This window comes from Mixophyes fleayi, chromosome 7, assembly GCF_038048845.1.
Source record: "Mixophyes fleayi isolate aMixFle1 chromosome 7, aMixFle1.hap1, whole genome shotgun sequence".
In the NCBI taxonomy this organism is placed as follows: domain Eukaryota; kingdom Metazoa; phylum Chordata; class Amphibia; order Anura; family Limnodynastidae; genus Mixophyes; species Mixophyes fleayi.
This window is the reverse complement of record NC_134408.1, coordinates 43,918,501-43,937,151: the sequence shown is the minus strand read 5'-3', so window position 1 is coordinate 43,937,151 and position 18,651 is coordinate 43,918,501. Positions and strand designations below refer to the sequence as shown.

At 38.4% G+C, this 18,651-nt stretch overlaps 1 long non-coding RNA gene across 2 annotated transcripts; it reads right to left on the bottom strand.

The window, feature by feature from the left end:
* Nucleotides 1–76: 76 nt before the first annotated feature.
* Nucleotides 77–13,983, bottom strand: LOC142098689 (uncharacterized). Of its 2 annotated transcripts, none has more exons than XR_012678392.1 (4): nucleotides 13,780–13,983; nucleotides 10,940–11,022; nucleotides 1,445–1,522; nucleotides 77–158 (listed from the first exon to the last, which is right to left on the bottom strand). It is a non-coding gene; the product is annotated as an uncharacterized LOC142098689 (long non-coding RNA). The 2 variants fall into 2 exon arrangements; XR_012678393.1 differs by lacking the exon at nucleotides 13,780–13,983 and adding an exon at nucleotides 13,598–13,740.
* Between the last annotated feature and the right edge of the window lie 4,668 nt (nucleotides 13,984–18,651).

Genomic DNA, 18,651 nt, shown 5'->3' with positions numbered 1-18,651 from the left:
TAAAACAGTTCTCTTACTAATCGCTTGTTGCCATGGAAACAAAAACAATACATTCCCTAGTCAACATATATATCAATATCTTAATATATTTAGCTAAGATTAAATCCATTTCCAATGATTATTGTTCCTCTAATCGCCTCAGTAGTTTAGCAATATAACTGTTAAAAAGAAACACAAATGAAAACATCGGTGAGATCAGTGACAATAGGTGCACATCAATTCATACCAAGAAACATTTCAGTTCAAAATCTTTGTTTAATCCATATGGGGTTAATGGATCCAATTCGTATATCCACAAAATTTCTTTACGTGCTATCAACATTTCTATACCAATTCTTGCTCACTTGATCTATTCCACTAAATTTAAGTACATGGTTTATAGAATATTGATGTTTCTTTTTAAAATGTTCAGAGATAGAATGTGCTTCATAACCTTCTGAATAGATGTTCATACAGGCGTGCCTTCAATGGACGAGTTGGTTTACTAACATAATATAATCCACAGCGACACTCCAGAAGATACACAATATTGGTTGAATTGCAAGTTAAAATTTGATTGATTTTATACATCTAATTATTAATTCTAAATTCTTGTATCCTACTTGTGTCACCTTTTACAGCTTTACACATGAAGCATAGACCACACCTATGAAAGCCCTTTGTTATCATTTTTCCTGCATTAGAATTCTCTACTATGGGACCCCTCACTAGTTTAACATGTAAATTAATAGCTCTTCTATAGATAAAATTTGGTTTACTTGGAAGAAAACTAGAGAGAGTGTCACATTGCTGGTAATATATGAATAAAAACGTCCTGACCAGTCAGGTGGAAGCCATTTATATCACTTTCCACCAGTGGTGGATCCAGGGGGGGCGATCGGGGGCTTGCTGCCGGCGGCTGCACACTATGTGCAGATCCGTTCAGCAGAGAGAGTTAGGGAGAGAGTCCTGCCCAACTGCTCTGATTGACACAATCAGAGCAGCCGGGCAGGACTCTCTCCCTAACTCTCTCTGCTGAACGGATCTGCACATGGTGTGCAGCCGTCAGCAGCCTTAGGTGTCAAAAAGGGGGCGAGGCTAAATCGCCCCCCCCTAAATCGCCCCCGGTACAATTAACTTCTGGATCCGTCCCTGCTTTCCACATACAAGTAGGGTGCATATTACAGAGGTAGATCAGTAGCACTACTAGCTGTCCCAGGTATCTTATGTGATGGCTGCTGGGCCTAGAGAGTAAATCTCAACTCCAAAAACAATATGTAGTATTAATAGACCTCAAACCACATATTTATTCATTTTTATGCAATATTAGAGTAATGTCACTGTTGGAATTTCTAGCTTAATATACTGTTGCTGTGATGTTAAACTTATTAAATGAGCTGTTGTCCAAAGTCAGTAGTACTCTGTACTTTTGATCAAGGATCACTATCTTAAATTGTTGTTGTACCTCATGTGAATCTCCCACGGTCTGATACCTCCCAGGGAGCTGGTTGGTATGTTGGTTGATCTCTTGCCTCTGTTCAATCTTGTTGGTTGATGTGTGTCAGGGAAACAGAAACCATAGAGGGGAATAAATAGCGCAATACTGTATGGATATTTAATAAGTCGAGTAATACACTATGTAAAAAGACAGTTGTCAGTGCTTATCCTTTACACTGCATATATATGTGTATATAGCAAAAGGAAAATATGAGGCATAGTTCATATTTTGATCAACATTTAAGCCTGCATCCCAGCGCCAAGGGCACCTCATTATATGCAGGTCCTACACTGACCTATATGCTTTAAACACCATTAAAATGCAGTTAAAAATCAGATGCACTCACCTCCCAGGTATAGGGGTTCACATCTAGCAAAGGCTAGCTTGTGAGCCACACCCAAATGTGCCTTAAATAGGCTTAATGGACAGCTGCTATGACAATAAAGCAATATTTCGAAATAAAACCAGAGAAAAAACAAGCCCGCGCTCAGTATATCCCATATTGAATATGGTACCAGCTGCTTGTCAATAAGCCTGCGCTCGGTATATTCCATATTGTATATGGTACCAGCTGCGTGGCAATATAAATGCCCATGTATGTATACAAAACAAAAAAAACAAATGTCAGCGCTTATCCTTGACACTGCATATCTGTGCACTTACATTTAGTTGAGAGAAAAAATGTCTGGTACTTCCGGTGGGCATGTCTAGTCGGATGACATGCTGAGACTGAGCTCCTGGGCAGCGCGGTGCTCCGAAACGCTACTAACTCGGAGCCCGGGGAAAGAGGCTGCACACACATGGTGTGGGAGGCTAAGGTACCAGGCAAGAGCAGGAGTGTTTTCCTGCCGGCTCCCATGGTTAGAGGCACCGGATCTCGGACCCACAATCCACGGGCAAAAGTTGTAGTGGCCATATTAAATCCATCAGGCCACAGAAAAAAACATATTGGGTTTTTTCTTCACTGACATAGGGGAGTTTACTATTCCTGGATATAAGCTGCAGAAAGAGATATTTTGCATTATCTTTCTTGTATCTCCGTAAGTACAGGACGGCAGCCCTAGTGACTATACTATTTTTTCTATATTCTTCATTGTGAAATTTACATATGGTTCAAGCAGTGATCTTAACACTGTGTAAATTTTGCGTGGCTAAAACCGTATTGTATAGGTTCATCAGTAATCATATATAAAAGGAAGATGTTAAATGCCCTAATGGTTCCACTACAGATACCACAACAAAAAGATATAACTGCTCTTAACTATATCAGGCTCAAAATGGAATAATGAGAAATTTGTGGTAACAACGGTAATAATATGGATACATTTAGAAAAATGCCAGCCAATTAAAAAACAAAAAATGACCGAGACCGTAAGAAAGAGGATTCTAAAGATACTCAACATACAAAGGGGTGAACCACAGAGATATATGATCCAGCAAATAGCAGTGGCTTACTTGATATATTGTAAGCTGTAACAGACTCTGTGCCTAATATCCCCCCTCCATCTGTTTAATATGCTGAAGTGGTCCATGCAATTAAGGAAACAATGAACCTCTGATGCAGGCTCAAGCCAACAAATTTCCAACAGTTATACAAACGTTGAATGATCAATTGTTCCATATGACCCAACAAATAAGGGATATTGCGCAAAATCTAGGGGAAAATTTTCAGGATATAGCGACCTTGAAATCCTAAACTTCTTTCCTACAAAAATCATAGAAACATATGATGAATAAATTAGATGACCTGGAAAACAGGTCAAGACGAAATAATTTGCGTTTTGTAGGACTGCCGGAAACGGTAAAAGGTCCAGCATTAGATTACTTTATAACAACTACCTTGCCGACCTTGCTCCAATTACCAGAAGATCAAAGGGTTATTATAATAGGACAAGCTCATCGTCTGGGCCCGTTGAGAGATAATGAAGTTCAAAGAACTAGGACAGTTACATTTAAATGTCTTAATTTTTCTCATAAGATGCTACTTTGATCTGCAGTGTAAAAAGTAGGAACTATTTTTTGGGAAAACAATAGACTACTGCTATTTCCAGATCACTCAGTGGAAATAACCAGAGCTAGGAAAGAGATTTCTCCAATATGCACAAAACTGATTGAGATAAACCGCAAATTTGCATTAATATATCCAGCTCGTTTGCATAGCTTTGGTGACAAGAGACATAACGATTCTATGTCGGTGGAGGGAGCAAGATCTTTTTTGGATAAAGAAAAAGAGATGGCAATATTACCATCAAGAGCCACAGACGAAACCATCCATACCAACTGACTAATTGATTCTGATTTTATCTTTTTTTTTTTTTATGAAATGGTTATTTAACAAAGCACTATAGGATAAGTGTTAAACCACCGTATATGAATTAAATAGTTTTAAACTTTTAATAAATTATAGTTTACAATTATATTATATAACACAAAGTGAGAAAGGTTAAAAATAATCACATATCACTTGGTTGAAGTATTTATGATAAATTATTTTATATTACTATTTATGGAATTTTTGTAATTAAAATATAACATTGACAATTTTATTTGTAATAATAGTTACAAGCACTAAGATTGAAGTTGTTATATATACAGTAGAATGAAGAGACACTTGAGAGTATATTACTTATGTAAAAGGGTAAAGATTAATATTTGATTAAAATAGTACGGTTTTAATGGTTCAATTATCTGTCTTATAGACTAGTCTCTGGCACTAAAGATAGCAATGATAAGAACTTGATTTACTGGTTTAAAAATTCTAAAAAAAATTCTCTCACCTAAAATAAATGAGAATTATGGTGTTATGTAGTGGATTTTGTGTTTTTAGATGTTCCATTTTGTACAAACATCTTTACGGGTTTTTTTATGGTTGGATTTTTTTTTTCTACATGTTTTCTGATAAGCCTGATTATAATATTAGAGCTTGAGCTTATAAAGAAAAGGGTTTAGGTACTGTATGTAAAAGGGGATATAGGGAGGGCCCGATCAATATATTAAAAAAAAGAGTAGGTACCTGATTAAAGCAACTTTTTGTTGGATATTAAAATGGCTTAGGAAGTATGATTGTTCTTAAGTTTGGCTCATGGATTATAGGGGATATTATCTCCCTGATAAAAAGAAGAAAAGTATTGACTTATATTAATAAAACTCAGGTGCATGTTACCTTTTTACAGGAGACACATTTAATATCTGCAGAACATGCTAAACTTACTATGCTTCGTCAGATAGTATTTATATCTGCATCTTATACTTCTAAAGCTAGAGGGGTAGCCATATTGATTCGAAAAGGGTCACAATTTGACATACATTTTAAGTTTATTGACCCCTCTGTGAGAATTGTATTATTGGACATCTCAATTGAAGGGACACGTTATACTCTTTGTAATCTATATGCCGCAAATACATATAGTACATTTTTTTTTCTAGATGTTTTAAACTTATTACTCCCATTTGATACTAATATAATATTAGGGGGTGACTTTAATATAGTCGCTTCTCAGCATCTATATAGAACAAGAAAAGAAAAAAGATGTCAAAAATATCCATTAGGAATTTTTCATCTTGCCACACAACTTCAATTGGAAGATGTCTGGCGTATAAGAAATCCTACTACTCTAGATTATACTTGACTTTCTGCGGCACATAGATTTCTTTTTAATTGCTAATACATTACTGACCAAGACACAGGTAGCCCAAATAAAACCAATGAGTATGTAAGATCATGCATTTATCTGGATTAAGGTTGACGGGTTAGTTCTAAGAGGAGACTATCATCATTGGTGCTTCCCCACTTATTTAATGACATCAATTAAATTTCGTAAGATGCTAGAGACAACATGGGAGACGTACCAAAAAAATAAACAAAACCATGAAACAAACCCAGCTATTTTCTGGCAGACAGCTAAATTAATAATACAAGGGGAGATAATATCTTTTGTGAAACAATTTAAAAGATATCAATCTGAGATATACATGGTAGCGCAAAGGAAGTTAACAAGAGCACTTCATAGACTGAAAGCAAATTCATCTCCTCGAAATAAACGTTTATATGCTCAGAAAAAGGAAACCTTTGATAAGATTGTGACCCAGTTGGGTAATAAACATATTAATAGAAGTAAATATCAGTTCGATAAATATGGAAATAAATCAGGGAGGCTTCCTTCAAATCTTCTCAATGGTAAAAGAGCTAATATCAATATTGTAGCTCTATTAGATGACAATGGGACTATACATCATAAGGGGGAAGCTATTATGGGTATTTTAAAGAATTTCTTTAATAACTTGACGTGAAAGCCAAACAAGTTTTCTGGGAAAAAATTGAAGTCCCTCAAGTGACAAGAGATCAGGAGGAAATATTATTAGCTCCAATCCAATCACTGTGAAAAAAGTTACTCAACCAATGAACCATCTAAAACTCCTTAAAACCCCAGTTCCATATGGATTTAGTGAGGAATTTTATAGGATACTTCAGTCACATATTATCGAACCATTAGTGAATTTATACAACTCGATTATGGAACAAAATCTGCTTCCCCTCTATTTTAATAGCGCTATTATAAAAGTTGCTCCTAAAAAGGGAAGAGACGCTATGGACCCTGGATCTTACCGTACAACTCATTGTTAGATACAGGTTATAAGATTTTTACAAAGATTATAGCGGAATGATTAAAAATGATTCTACCTTCTACACCGAGATCAAACTGGGTTTGTTTGGAATAGACAATCAGTGACTAATGTTCGAAAAATATTGATGATAATTCAAGCTATTGAAATGTCAGGGACTCAGGAACCAAATTTGGTAATATCATTAGATGCTGAGAAGGCATTCGACAGGGTGACCTGGGACCATGTGTTGGAAACCATGTCTAAATTTGGATTTCCAAAGGATCTTATACAAATTCTCTTTATCTTGTACAAAGTGGACAGAACCCTTAACACGGGTTATGATGAATGGATATATTTCATCAGTATTCGCAGTACAAAGGGGAACCAGGAAGGGATGCCCTCTCTCACCATTGTTATTTGATTTGGCATTAGAGCCCTTGGCAATTTCTTTAAGGGCAAATGAGAAATATTAAAAAATAAAGACAACCAGCGCAAATATCACCAGATACTAAATATATAGACACCTTCAATGAATATTATGTAATGATAAATTGAAAAATAACTATTCAGTATTGATAGAATCCCAGCCGGCTATGGAATGCAAAATGATTTATTAAAATATCACATTCAATAAAAACAATAGATACACATATACTCGTGATTAATCACAATAGTGAAAAAGGCTGGAGGTAATGAGACCATGTGTTCCCTATAGTTGCATAGGACAGTAAGGTATATATAGATACCAACAGGAATGATCATCAATGATAAAAAGTTCAGACTCCGATAGAGAGTAAATAGAAAATAAGTTCCCAACAATAATGTAACTTGACTCTGAGAACCGGGAGCAAATGAATATTGAGGGAGTGATGAGAGGCAATGATGGAGTATATAACTCACGATTTTTCGGTGGCCGTGCTCAACCCTTGATGTTCCTTGTAGATGGCAAGGAGACTTGTAATGGGTGCGCACCCTCAGATGTCTGTCCAGGAACAAAGTGATGTGAATGAAAGTTCCTAGCTCCGTAAGTTCCTTTCTGTCCGGGTATAGTGTTGGCACAATAGACACTCTCAAAAGCTTTCGGAGTATAGCAGAGAGGTATATACTGACGCGTTTCGTCTGTCTATGGCAGACTTTATCAAAGCTGTATAATTTGGTGTTCAGTCTCTTTCTATATAAAGCCACAGATCCATTTGTGATAGGTTAATATGTAATCAGTAAGTTGAAACACTTGAGAACAAACTGGAGCTTCTAAAGATTAACTCTTTAATAGAACTGGTGTTTAGGTAAATATATCACAGCAATAAAACAGCAATAAAGCAAATTATTAAACATATATAAATATAGATAAATATAAAAGTAAAAATGAAAACATCCTAAAAACCGACTGGAATGCTAGAAAGTGGGAGAATGACACATGAGATATATAAAGGGATCAAAGTAGCTTCCAAAGATTATAAATTGGCAATATTTGCGCACGACATATTGTTAATGGTACCACAACCAGATATGTCTATACCTTGTATATTAAACACCATAAATAATTTCTGACATATAATATAGCAAATAGAAATGGCGCTAATGATCTGATATAATATCAAAATTAAAACAGTGTATAAATCTGAGAATGTCTTCATATAATAGAATCACATATTCACACAAGTCCAGAATCACACTATCCAGAAAAGATGAGCCTTCAATATCCGTAAGTTCTCAAAGTCTATAAATTCACATAACGGTGATGTGAATCCAGGTATTGTATTCCACCGATGTACATATGTAAAATGGATATAAAAAATGTGTCATAATATGATGCATATAGAAATAATCAAGCACCTTTAAATACCCAAGTGGTGTTAGTTTTTACTTATTACCACCACGTGCAGTCAATCAATACCTTCTAAATTTCAAACTTACACGGGGGAGATCTTTGATCCAAAAGATTCAAAGAGGCATACACTATTAAATGAAAAAGTCCCACCATCACCCACAAATAAAATAGCACCTATTAGATAATTAGCCCGACCGACACTCCTCCTTTAAATTAATATCTTACCCCCCCTAGCACATTATATTAAGATCCTCTCTGCCTTCCCTCATACATTATATTAAGACACCCCCCCTCTCTTCCCTCACACACTGTATTGGAAAGGTAGACTCTTCTGTCTGCCTCTCTTACATCTCTGCACACCTGGGACATCTCTGCACACAGGCATGCCTGTCATTTGGTGCGCGTCAATGACGGGAACAGGAAGAGGCCACACATAACAGAAGGGAGAGAGGAATCATCATCATCATCAACATTTATTTATATAGCCCCAGCAAATTCCGTAGCGCTTTACAATTGGGAACAAACATTAATAATACAATACTGGGTAATACATACAGACAGAGAGGTAAAAGAACCCTGCTCGAAAGCTTACAATCTATAGGACAATGGGAGTTAGAAACACAAGGGCATGTGCTACATCATATTGCACAATGGACCAGCCAGACTGCAAAGGTAAAAGTACTGAGTGGGCTGTGTGTGTTGCAATGTTGGTCAGAAGGTTGTTGTCTTGCGTTAGCTGTGTAGAGGAGGGCAATAGGGTAATCTAGGGAGATTAAGATGATGGTTGAGGAATATCATAACATTGTCTGAAGAGGTGGGTTTTCAGTGAACGCTTGAAGGTTTGAAGACTAGAGGAAAGTCTTACTGTGCGAGGGAGGGAATTCCACAAATTAGGTGCAGCCCGGAAAAATCTTGTAACCGAGAATGGGAGGATGTGATGAGTGTGGAGGAGAGACGTAGATCTTGTGCAGAACGGAGGTGTAGAGTAGGGAGATATTTCGAGACAAGTGAGGAAATGTATGTCGGTGCAATTTTGTTGATGGCCCTGTATGTTAGTAGAAGAATTTTATATTGGATTCGTTGAAATACAGGCAGCCAATGTAGAGACTGACAGAGTGGCTCAGCAGAGGAATAACGGTTTGTAAGGAAAATCAGTCTAGCCGCTGTGTGCAAAATAGATTGTAGGGGTTCAAGTCTGACTTTGGGAAGACCAGTAAGGAGGGAATTGCAATAGTCGATGCGGGAGATGATGAGTGCATGAATTAATGTTTTTAATGAGGACACTGGAGATGTAAGAAATGAGTTGTGGCTGATGGTGGATGTGGGAGGAGTAGTTAGTAGTATTAGGGAAAGTAGGAGTATGGAGAATAGGAATAGCCTTCATTAAAGTTTTCATTAAACACTTACACATGTGAAGGGTTGTACAGAGTGTGAGAGAAGAGGTTGGTAACTCCATAGTCGTGGAAATCCATAGTAGTAATTTTGTAGCAATAAGTACAATGGTGTATTATAATAGAGAAGGTCACCAAGAGCCCTCAACTGCTATATCCAAGTTTCCATAAAGAAAACTTCAGCTACAAATACTTATCATCAGGATGGCTGCTTAACTTTTTCAGCTTGATTGCCTATGAGAAAATTGATGTCCCAACTCTCCCAACATGAAGACCTTGCATTACTACAGTGTATAGTATGATCAAAGACTGACAAACCCATTCACAGACCAGTTTCATAAGCCAGGACAGTGTATAGAGATTCCTAATCACAGAATGGGCCTGATTCATTAAGAAAAATAATGCAAAAAAACAACAACTTTGCTCTTTGGCAAAACCAAGTTGCATTGGAGGGGAGGTAAATTTAAAATGTGATAGCAGATTTATTTTATTGAGGTAGGGCTTGTCCTAGATCAACTTTAAATGTCAGTGTAAAAATAAAGCTATCAAGTATTTGTGTGCTACATGAAAAAACAGACAGTATTTATCTTATGTGCGAAATAAGCTAATTTGCACCCCTTGCATTGTAACATGGTATGACCAGGAGAAAACTTACTCCTTTTTTTGCCTTACTTTCCTTAATGAATCAGGCCCAATGTGTCTTTATGGTGTCTAAGTGACAGACATGACAAATAGGGTTTTTTAAAATAGAAAATGAGCTATGACTGAGTGCACAGTTTACAAACACACTTATTTGAATCTATGTGGGTCATAGGGAGCTGCACACCAACTGCACCAAGTATACAAATAACAGAACAAGATACTTACGCGTACCATGAGGCCTGGGGTGGAAGTAATGTTGCACAAACACTGATATGACACACTGTGCACCAATCACTACTAGCACAGAGCGAGAGGTTTCATCTTTCACTCCTAAACAATTCCACCACCTCTCATTCCATACAGACACCATCAAGTCAGTCAGTGCAGGACCAGGACACAGCAGATTAGCAACTAACAGCAGGTCTTAAGGTAAGCAATGATTGTTCATTTCTTATTTTGGAAACCAAGGATAAGGTCAAGATGAGTACAGGTCACAATTTGTGCTATATATTATGGCCACCCAGCTATGTCATGGGTAGTATAGTATAAGTACCTTTTACTAACATAGTCATTGGAAATGTAGACATAATATAGGCACTATATTTATATTTTGTGCACTTCCACTGGCATACCCATTGGACACCCACAACATCTCATTCATGATCAGTCAGCAGCCACATCAGATAGAATTAAGTACAGTGAAAAACATATAACTTACAATAGTATATACATTTTGTCACAGTGATCACCGGTGCTCTACATTAAATAGGTGATCTGAGTCTTAATGGATCATCTCATCCACAGGACCCATCGTGTAGGAGCATATGTTTATATACAATATTATAGACTATGAGATCTTTGACATCCTAGTCTGTGGGGTTGTTTTAGAACTTTCAACAAAACAATCTACAAAATAAAGTGTTAAAAAAGGAATAAAAAATAAATGATAAAAAAAATTAAAGGTGATAACATAGAAAATAAAAAAATACTTACCTAAGATGTGCCATTTGCCAGTCTGTCGGGATCCCCGATAATTCTAACTGTCCTATGCTGCACTTCTCTTATCTGATCTGTCACTGGTATGAAGTTATGAGAGATGAAGACATTAAAAAGGGACATTATTACAAAAAAGAACATATATTTTAGTATTTCACAAAGTCCTAATAATTCTGTTCCTACATTTGCATGGTCATTTAATAACACTCTATGGTCTATTGACCACATACAGACCAGCCCTATCTGTGTGCTTTCTCTGGAGAGAGGGAGAACCAAAAAAGCCCTGTCTATCCTCAGGAGTTAATGCAAATTCCACATAAGCCAACGTAAACTTTAATTTCAGTTACACATATACATGTAAGGGCCTGTGTACATATATGTGTTCACCACAGACAGATCACACCTACCACAAGCAGTCACAGTGAACAATGCTCCCTATGAGAAACTATTCTCTCCTTTATTGTAAGTGGAATTATATTTTTTAACTCAGCAGGGCTGGATCATCTGCTACACTAACTTGGTAAACTTTATTTGCCAATTGCTGTGGCTTTGACTCCCATGACAGCTGGAACCACGAAGCCTGAGGAGAACCCAGCAACAGTGTAACTACCGCTGTGGTAGCCCATTTAGCTGCTGAGGGAAGCGTGCAGTTGCCCAGAAACTCCCTACCCTCAAATCACTGTCTTGCCTGTATTAAAAGGCCTGTAGTCTAAGACACAGTCTATTTGGGTATCTGCCTCTGTTTTAATGAGATTTGACTTCAATAAAATGGCCACTTGTTCTTACATTTGGCTCTAGTGTTTCTTTTACTTTCATGAAAAAAAAAAATGCAGTAAAGGTAAGTCATGTGGTATATTCTACAGTTTCTTGTCTGCTGAGAGTGATGAAAAGCACGAGATCAGGCCTGGAAACCTGCGTATAATTGGAATATTTATATATTTTACATTGTACGGTCTATATTTTACTGTTATTGCAGCAAGTGTTTTTTGTTGTTACTTTTTCTTTGAAACTATGCATTTGGAAACCCCCTGTTAGAAATCATCCTCAGCTCTGCTTTCCCTATTAGTGGTATAGTATAAGAACCCTCTACTGACTAGTTATAGGAAATGCTGGTAGTATGGCTCTCAGCTATGCACTACTAGTCATGGGCACTGGTGGTATAGTATAAGCACCCTCTGCCGGGCACTATTCATGATCATGAGCAGTGTTAGTATAGTATGGGCATACTCGGCCCATATGACATACTCTGCCATATATGGACACTACTGATATAACATGATCAACTGCTGCTGGCCTATGCAATTTTGGTTTAATAATGACACCCACCATTACAACATGTGCTTCCACTTATCATTATATATTATCATATGGGCACTTCTGTTATAATATGAGTGTAAGAATTCTACAATGTTTGATGGGCACTGCTAGTACAATGTGTGATTTCCTGGTCTCTGTGTTAGACTATACATAAACCTACATGTGAAGCAGGAGATAGTGGTTTACCTGAGCAACTTTATATCCCTCCAATGAACTATTGTTTCCTTCTGAAACTGTATATATTACATAATGTCTGGTAAGATTTTGCAAGTCAAATGTGGCCATGATGTATTCTGACAGCTGTTACATGTCTTCCGAGGTGTGACCAGAGACTAAAGCTGTGTTTCCAGCATCTGCTGCCTGGTGCCAGGATCCGGTGGTATAACTAGTTACCAGTAGGACAAATGTACATCCTCAATTTCATGAGTCAGTGAGTACTGGCTAGAAACCCTCAGTGGTGATAGCATCTACTTTATTACTCTTGTGAGGACAATATAGTTGTGTTAATAAAGGACAGTTTGCTGTATCTTCATGTCTTAAATAGTCAACTTCCTTATTCATATTATTTTGCTAAATATTTGCAGGATTATCGTGTATAAAAGTGCAGCATTCCTGACCTATTACAGCACATACAACCTCCTTATCTACCTAACAAATCATCCAAGACCTTCCTATTTTCAAGAGTTAGAATTATATTAGCTCAGTCTTGCTCAGTTATCTTTTCTAGTTCTGAGGAAGATTCATGAACTATTTTATCTGGAATCTCTGATATATCATTTACACTGTGTTTAGGTATACTCCATCTGGTAAAATGCTATTCCAAATACTCCTTCAGCCTTACCTATCAGGCATCTTTTCTTACACATTCTAACAATCACTAAGGGTAAAGACGGAGAGTGTCACATTGCTGGCAATATATGAATAAAAACTTCCTGATCAGTCAGGTGGAAGCCATTTATATCACTTTCCACATACAAGTAGGGTGCATATTACAGAGGTAAATGAATAGCACTACTAGCTGTCCCAGGTATCTTATGTGATGTATGCTGGGTCTAGAGAGTAAATCCCAAAAACAATATGTAGTATTAATAGACCTCAGTGCTCAAACCACATATTTTTTTTCATTTTTATGCAATATTAGAGTAATGTCAGTGTTGGCTGATGTGGGTAACTATACGTACAATGTAAGCTGCATATGGAAATATTACAGTTTGCAAAAATGTTTGGACTTTCTAGCTTAATATACTGTCGCTGTGATGTTAAACTTATTAAATGAGCTGTCGCCCTAAGTCAATAATACTCTGGATCAAGGATTACTATCTTAAATTGTTGTTGTACCTCATGTGTATCTTCCACGGTCTGATACTTCCCAGGGGGCTGGTTGGTATGTTGGTTGATATCTTGCCTCTGGGAAATCTCATTGATTATTGTCTCTGTTTCCCTGACACACATCAGAGGGGAATACATAGCGTGATACTGTATGGATCATTAGTAAGTAGGGTAATACACTATGCACTTACATTTGGTTGATAGAAAAAAATGTCCGTCTCCAAGAGTTCAGTGTTATGTGATTCTTTTGCATGATCTCCCTGGTTTATGTTGTCCCCAGGACCGTTTTCAATGTTAGAGACTATCTTGTCTTCTGTGCAGTGTTATGCGGTCTGCATTCTCGTTGTGTTAGGATATATAGACCGGAAAGAGCAGAGAACCGCATATAGTGTAAAACTGTATTATGATGGAAAACCACGTAGACTACTATACACTTACTGAGTGTTAGATTATTATTTTTCTCCTGTTCGTATGTCCGAGATATGTAATTACCAGCATGTATATAGATAGTCATGAGGAGGGTGTCACAGCGTTATACTTCTTTTATTGCACGAATAAAATCAAACGTATACAATATGCACATAGGCCTATATCCTCCTTTAATAATCTGTAGTCCACGATTCCACTCTCCTACTTTGTGCTGTGTTCCATCCTAATTGCCAATTAAGGATCATAGCTACAAGAGTCTACATAATATCAGTGCTGGCAACACAAACAACACTGTATTGTAGCGTACTGCCACCCTTAAGGGGATTGGATATCTAATATAATTTATACATAAAGGGTGTCATCCAGAGTGAAACACAAGTTGTGTTTCATGACCATTTTTTTGTGTTTCTTTACACCGCACATGCGCAGAAACGAGGCGCACGCATTAGCGATAGATGCTGAACAGTTCAGCTTGGGACCTTAATCTCCCTAATAGCACTGGTGGGTGATTCTCTAGGACAGCGGTGGCCAACCTTTTGGAGCCGAAAAGCCAAAAAATACCCATAGATACGGTAAAGAGCCAACTTTACCCTTAGTATATGTGTGCATTACATATACACAGTATAAACATGCCAATACATAACGCACACAAATATATTAAAAATATAACATAATTTACAATATCTTGCCAAGTGAAAAATAAGATATCCAACATTGGCAAAATGTTCATAATAAATAATAATAATAATAATAATAATAATAACCTCAGCTCTTACCTTGCTGCTGTGTCCAGCAGAGGAGGGTTCAAAGGGTACTTACAGTCTCTGCACAGTAGCTCCCGCTGCTTCTGTATCCACAATCTCTGTGGATGGAACTGTTGAAGTGGGAATAAAAAAAAATGACATAAATAGCCAACATGTCCCTCAGACCTCTTCACATTCCCACCAGACTTCACCATGTGCCCCACACATGCCACTCAGCCTCCCCACATGCCCCACATATGCCACTCAGCCTCCCCCCATATACCACTTAGCCTCCCCACATGCCAATCATCCTCCCACATGCCCCATACATGCCATTTGGCCTCCCCACATGCCCCACACATGCCCCAAACATGCCACTCGGCCTCACCATGTGCCCTATACATGCCACTCGGCCTCACCATGTGCCCCATACATGCCAATCAGCATCACCATGTGCCCCATACATGCCACTCGGCCTCACCATGTGCCCCATACATGACACTCAGCCTCTCACACTCTCCTTACATACCTGTCACAGATGTTGGATCTTGCGCAGAGGAAGGGGGGAGAGCAGACTGCACACTCTCCTCCTCCTTCCCTGATTGGATAGCAGTGATAACATGACCTCCCATGTGTTATGCAGAAGAGGTCACATGACGTGGCTGCTGTAAGTGAGCCGAGCTATCAGATCTGTGACTGTCGGCACCTGGAGCACTGCCGACAGCCACAGAGCATCAACCAGCTGGCCAGGAGCCTCAATTTTAAATTCAAAGAGCCGCGGGTTGCCCACCCCTGCTCTATAAGATATACATTGGATTGGTATTACTGGCGGATTTTTGGCTAGGTGTTACGACATTATTTATGTAGTGCTGAGAGGACTACAGGAGCCTTTATTATTTGAAGTTTGTGTGTGAAAAGCATTGTATATTTTTTGTTCTGTCTTATGACAAGTTATTTTCTATATTAATTTTATTTTGTTTATATTCGTGTTAATAAATTTGTATATTTACTAATAGAGACCAATCCTTTATTTATTCTGGTGTTATTTTATATTATTAGCTAGCACAAGGGATGTATTAATCCTCACAGCGCCTTTTTCTTGTGTTCTACCCAGAGCCATACCTTCAAGAGCTACGACCACGACATGCCGCTACAAACATCTTATTAGCAGCATTAGTAAAGCCTAAACAAATAGTGTTGCAGCCTCCCAGACTGGGAAAGTTTTGTTTGCTCGCAAGTGTCGGTGGGGTGTGAGGGGGGGGGGGGGGCTGTGTGCAGAGCCAGACCAGGTACCAGCGGGGACCATGGACAGATCTAGAGGGGGGCAATCGCCCACCCTAAGATTGCAGGCAGTATGGCAACAGCATCCTCATCTCACTATCAGAGGAGTACAGTGTGAAGCGTGACATACCTCCCAACTGTCCTTGCAGTCAGACCAAATCCTGACTAAGTGAGACAGTCACCCAAAATTTGAAACTGCCCCACCAGATTCAGGACAGTTGGTAGATTGTCCTGCTCTCTACTACCTGTTCTTGCACTTTTACCGCCTGTGGCTGCTGGTGTCTTTAGTTGCTGCTTGTCTGGATCCTGTAATTTTGAGGCCCTATTTGGAGTTTTCTAAATATTCTAATTTTCATGTCCCCTTTTTTTCCCAACCGCCCCAAACGTTAATTTAATAGCACCCACGTTTAAAAATGAGGTCTCCCTCTGGCCCCAACGTTAAAACAATAGTATTCACATTTGATAAATAGACCTATTTCACTCCAACCAGCCCCAACATTAAATTATTAGTACTCTCATTTAATAAATAAACCCAGTTCCCTACCTCCAAACAGCCCCAGCAATAAATTAATAACATTTATGTTTAATACATATAATCACTTCACACAACCATCCCCATTAAACAATGCATATTCACATTAAATAGTCCTCCTTCCCAAACTCAGCACCACATTCAATTAATAGCCCCAAACCACCCCAGCATTAAATTAATGGTCCCATCAACTCACTTTAAAATAATAGGCCTCACTATTAAATTAAATAGTCCCACTATCACCCCACAAATAAATTAATAGCACTCACTAATAAAAAATTAGCTCTGACCCACAGTCCAGCAGTAAATTGATAGTCTACCTCCCTGCCAAATTACAGATTCCCCACCCTAGCAATAAATTAATAGCATTTACATTTAATATACCTATTTCCTGCAACCATTATTGCCATTTAATAATTCCAATACACATTTAAAAAATAGACCTCATTCTCCCCAAACAGACCCACATTCATTTAGTAGCCCCCAAACCACCCCAGCGTTAAATTAAATGTCCCACTATTAAATTAAATTGCCCCACCATCACCTTACAAATAAAATAACACCCACATACTATTAAGACCCCCCTTCCCTCACACATTATATTCTAGTAACACCAACCCCTGTTCCCTAACACATTATATTACTGTACCCTCCCTTACACATTATAATAATCTACTCAACCCCTACCCTCACACATTATAACATACTAGCCTCCCTTCCCTCACACTTACCTTGTTCCATCCGTGCACTGTAGGGGCCTCCCCTGCCGCTCTGCACACATAGGACGGCTCCTGTCGCATGGTGCGGGTCCCATGTGACCTCTCTCAGTAAGGGCTGGAGGAGGGAGGAAGCAGCTACACACAGAGGGGAGGGACGGATCATTAGACCCACGACCAATAGAAGGAAGGTGGCTGCTCCTGGTGAAGAAACCAGCCACCAAGAACTATACTGACGCCCCGCTGGCACCCTTTTAGAGTACCTCAATTCTTTTTATTTTACTATAAATACATGTTTATACATCTCTCACAAGTATCTTTGTTTTGGACCACAAATTCACCTGTCATTTTATAATTTATTACATCTTACATCCTTTATATTAGGATGATTGATAATGTTTTTGAGTTAAAATAGCTGTATCTTATGGTAACTTTTATCCAAAAGTATGCAGAGAAACATGGGCATTTCTCTGATCATTAAAAAAGTGTCCCTCAATAGCCTATTGAAATGCTGGGAGGCTTTTTTTGTGAATAATCTGTTTTTATTGGAGAAAAGATACAGATGCAAGACAAAACACAGCATTGAGACAGCATAATTAGTTACCATTAATAAGGTCAGGACAAACATAGGTTCTCCATACAGTGCAGTCTACAATAACCAGTTGTAAACTTCAGAAGTTTGGGAGAAGGGGGAGGAAAAGGGAGGGGGGGGGGAGATTGATCCTCAGAATACTGCAGCTTCCAATCAATATAAATGATGAAGGAGACAACATAAGATGTAGTAGAGAAGAACCACCAGAGTCAGATTAGAACTCAAAACAGCAACTTAACCCAGACGTGTCTCAGAGACCAGACAAAATTCTGTTACTATTCTGGTCTCGCGCCTCAAACAGGGAATGGAACGGTGGGAGTCTTTGAATTCCAACCAGCTAGCAAAGGTGGAGACAGTCTGTATAGCGGTCAGTACTGGATAAGGAGAGCTCATCCATCTCCATGTAGTAATCTATTCTTGGTACCCACTCCTTAAGGGAGGGGGAGCAGGGGACCTCCAATGAACAGGTATCACAGCTTTGGCTGCATTATTAAGATGTCTGAGAAGTGATTTCTTGTATTGGGATATTGGAATACTCGTAAAGGTTAAACAACCAGAAACTCAGGCGTGAGGGAACTGGACAATATTTTTCAGAAGCTTCTTTAACCTTGAGCCAAAAAGGTCTAGGACACTTCCACTGAATATGTAAAATGACCCAAACTCTGAGCCACACCTTCAGCACTTACCTAAGACTCCAAGATGCATTTTAGACAACTGAGAAGGACATCTGTACCACTTAGAGCAGTGTTGGCTAACCTGTGACACTCCAA